Source organism: Bos indicus x Bos taurus, chromosome 5 (assembly GCF_003369695.1).
Source record: "Bos indicus x Bos taurus breed Angus x Brahman F1 hybrid chromosome 5, Bos_hybrid_MaternalHap_v2.0, whole genome shotgun sequence".
In the NCBI taxonomy this organism is placed as follows: Eukaryota; Metazoa; Chordata; class Mammalia; order Artiodactyla; family Bovidae; genus Bos; species Bos indicus x Bos taurus.
Genome location: NC_040080.1, coordinates 63,703,573 through 63,707,950, shown reverse-complemented (window position 1 = coordinate 63,707,950; position 4,378 = coordinate 63,703,573). Strand labels below are relative to the sequence as shown.

The 4,378-nt window shown below is 41.2% G+C and overlaps 1 pseudogene; it reads left to right on the top strand.

Moving 5' to 3' along the window:
• The first annotated feature begins 671 nt into the window (after positions 1-671).
• Positions 672-1,083, top strand: LOC113893739 (annotated as a pseudogene).
• The last annotated feature ends 3,295 nt before the right edge of the window (positions 1,084-4,378 follow it).

Here is a 4,378-nt window from a genome sequence, read left to right as displayed (position 1 = left end):
ATTGTTATATAATCCTAAGGAATGTAGAGAAGGAAAAAAAGTTTGTCCTTTCTTCCCCCTTGAGAATTCCAGACCCCTCTCTCCTTGGGGACCCCTAGACTCCTTATCAACCTGCCTAGGAAATGACTCTCTCACCATCAGGCTCCCCCTTCCCTGGGATTCTCAAGGCAAGAACACTGGAGTGGGTTGCCATTTCCTTCTGCAATGCATGAAAGTGAAAAGTGAAAGTGAAGTCACTCAATCGTGTCTGACTCTTAGTGACCCCATGGACTGCAGCCTGCCAGGCTCCCCCATCCATGGGACTTTCCAGGCAAGAGTACTGGAGTGGGGTGCCATCGCCTTCTCCATAAAGGACTAGGTTGTAAAGGACTAGGTTGGGCTAAATAACACTTTCTCTGATCCACATCATTCTTCTCTATATCTAATTATATATTTTACTGAAATTATCATTTTAAGTGTATATACCTCTATAGTAGAACACTTGGGATACAAGTGATAGAAATCCAAACCAAACTATCTTAAGAATAAAAGAAAACAGCTGCTACCCCAGAACCTAGGCGGGGGGCGGAGGGGCGGGGGTAGGTGGGCAGGGAGGGTGGTACAGGGCATCCCTGGTGTAGGGGCTGTGGCGGTGAGTGGGGACCCAGTGCAGTGGCTGGGATTGGTGTAGAGCTGATGAGAAACTACTAAAGTTCCTGTGGAAGCCAAGTAGAATTTCATAAGAACATAATGGATGGAGAAGAGAAAACCTATGGTGGGTGTGAGGGCCCTGATATATGTCAAACTGATATCTTCAGATGGTCATGAATTTATTGTAAAGAGAGAACATGCGCTAACATCAGAAACAATAAAAACCATGTTGAGTGGCCCAGGTCACTTTGCTGAGAACAAAACTAATGAAGTCAATTTTAGAGAGATCCCTTCACATGTGCTATCAAAAGTATGCATGTATTTTACCTACAAGATTCAATACACTAACGGCTCCAAGGAGATTCCTGAATTCCCAATTGCACCTGAAACTCCACTGGAACTGCTGATGGCTGTGAACTTCCTAGATTGTTAAATAAAATAAATTATAATAAACAGCTAGCTCTTTTTCAGTATTTAATACCTGCAGCTCAGTTAGTAATTTTTTCATATATAGCATGTTGCCTGTGTGCAGTTGAACTTTAAAGTTCGTTGCAAAGCAGATTATCTTCTGTTCTTTTGCATAGCAATCAGAGTTGAAGTTGAAGTTTGTTTGCTACATCACCGAATTAAGGACATTTTCACAAATTGAGAGATAAACAAATATACAAAAAGAAAAGAAAAGAAAACATCTCCACATAACCAGGGCAGGGAAACCAGGGAGGTAACTAGCTTTTGGCCCTACTGAATCCAGGGGACCAAATAATGTCTTTGTGGTTTCTCATCCCAGCTCTCAATTCTACTTATCACTGCTTGGCTTTGCGCCTCAAAAAGAATTGGCTCTTTCCATGTAGTAGGCAAGATGGCCACCAGCATCCTATACTTACTGTTCCCAGATAAAAAATCCTGGAGGAAAATGAAATTTTTGCTGTAGCCACATATCAATTCCTACTAATGACCTACCTTATTAACCTTATATGAGTCATGTGCTTATCTCTAAACAAAAGGCTGTGACCAAGGGGATGGAGCTTTGTGATGGGTCAAACAGATCCTCCATGTCAATATGGCTTATGGTTTTTTGTTTTGATCAATTGGCTAAATATCTGTTTTTTAGATGTTTATTTTGATGCTCAAATACTCATAGATTTGTTCAGTGGGAGCCCCTGGAATCTACCTTCTGTGTCATTTTGACAAATTTCTTCATCCTTTGAGTGCTTACTTCCTTTCTCCTTCAACAAGATGGTCCAAACTCATCTTGCATATTCCCAGCACCTGTCCAGAGTCAACCACTTCTCTAAGTAGTCTTGTTTCCTTTTAGTAGACAATGGTAGTCAGAAGTCAAGATCTAGATACAAAGTTTTCTGATTGCTATTGCTATTGTGTTATTCTTCCCAAGCCCTTTCAGTGAAGAAGACTAGAGCACCAAAGAATTGATGCTTTTAAACTATGGTGCTACAGAAGACTCTTGAGAGTCCCTTGGACAGCAAGGAGATCAAACAAGTCAGTCCTAAAGGAAATCAACCCTGAATACTCATTGGAAGGACTGATGCTGAAGCTGAAGTTCCAATACTTTGGCCACCTGATATGAAGAGCCGACTCATTGGAAAAGACCCTAATGCTGGGAAAGATTGAAGGCAGAAGGAGAAGAGGGTGACAGAGGATGAGGTGGTTTGATGGCATCACCAATGCAATGGACATGAACTTGGTCAAACTCCTGGAGACGGTGAGGGACAGGGAGGCCTGCCATGCGGCAGTCCATGGGGTCGCAGAGAGTCAGACACGACTTGGCATCTGAACAACAAAATGTATATGTACGGATATGTGTATACATGTGTATAAGTGTGTATACATGTGTATAAGTTTGTATACATATTTAAATCTATATTTACTTGTATGGAAAACCATGGGCTCACAACAATACCTCCAGTTTCAGTCCAAAATCAAAATAGAGTTTTTGCCTTTGCATATTTGTAGCTCCTTTCTCTATAAGTAAAAAATCTTATTAATATAGTCATCTATTCAATCTGCCCCCTTTATGAAAGCAATTTCCCATCACTGCCGCAACCCCCTTCCATGTGCAAACACCGTTCTTACTTCCACTGGGCTCCAACAAACCATGCTGGGCAGCCCTCCTATGTGACCACAATACTCACCCAGGTAAATCTGGACAGCTCTCCTGCACAAGCAGTCCCCTCCTTCAGCTCATGCTCAGATTCTCTGACACTCCACCCATTCCCCAAACCCTCCACAATGTCAATGCCTGCCTTAACTTGACTCATCGTTATGGCATTGAGTGAATTTTCAGCACCTCATTTTTTAATGTTATTTTATTACTACATATTAAATTATAATGTATATCTATGTCTTTACTTTTTAATTATAGCATTGCAAATAATACTTAAGCCTTTTTTGACAATTATCCTTGACTTATAGTGTTTTCTTTTTCTCTAGTAGTAACCCCTGCATGCCATTAGCTTAATGTATATTCTTGCATTTTTGAAGTTTGTATTCATATATATATATATATATATATATATTTATATACATGTTCCGAAAAGAAGCATAATATACATCTTACATGGACTTCCTTGGCAGCTCAGACAGTAGACTCAGCCTGCAATGCAGGAGACCAGGGTTAGGTCCCTGAGTCAGGAAGATCTCCTGGAGAAGGAAATGTCAACCCACTCCAGTATTCTTGCCTGGAAAATTCCGTGGACAGAGGAACCTGGGGCCTGCAGTCCATGGGGTCACAAAGAGTCGGACACGACTAAGTGACTAACACTTTCACTTTCACTTACATGGTCTTTCCCCTTCACTTTGTTCCCCCTTTTCTAGGATTTAGTGTAAAGGTTAAGGTTACAGTAATTTCAGTCTGCTGCATCTTTTTAAATAACTTCATTTAGTTAGTTACTTTTGGCTGTCCTGGATCTTTGTTGCTGTGCGGGCTTTTCTCTAGCTGTGGTGAGCAAGGCCTACTCTCTTGTTGTGGGACTCGGGCTGTAGGTCATGAGGGCTTCAGAAGTTGCGGCACGTGGGCTCAGTAGTTGCAGCTCCTGGACTCTAGAGCACAGGCTCAGTAGTTGGGGAGCTTGGGCTTAGTTGTTCTGAGGTGTGTGGGATCTTCCCAGCCCAGAGATCAAATCTGTGTCTCCTGCATTGGCAGACGGATTCTTTAACCACTGAGCCACCAGGGAAGCCCCTGCTGCCATCTTAAAATCGAGAGCTGTTATTTGACTTTTCCTTCACCACTTGGCCCAATGACTAGGATGTAATAGTTACTCAATAAAATGTTGTTTTAATTGGATTTCTTAAGCTAGATTTCAGAAATCAAGTTATTTATTTTTTAACTTTTTAATTTGTATTGGGATATAGCCAATCAACAAAAATTGTTGTGACCATTTCAGGTGAACAGTGAAAGGATACAGCCATATATACATATGTATCCATTCTCCCCCGAACTACCCTCCCATCCAGGCAAAATGTTTTTTAATCTGCCAAATTATTAGAAGAAAAGAGGTTAGATTTTTCTGCCATCAGAACTCTGAGGATAAATGCTATGCTTATCAGGGCTTACAGTGAGATCACTGTCCTTACCACTGTCCTTAACCACTGAGCCACCAGGGAAGCTTTTACACCAGGGAAGATTTTACAGTGAGATCACTGTCCTTACCATGTATCTCACATATTTGACTCTTTTAACATACTATTTAAATGGTAGCAATATTCATGTGAAATCTCCAACTTAGGAGGA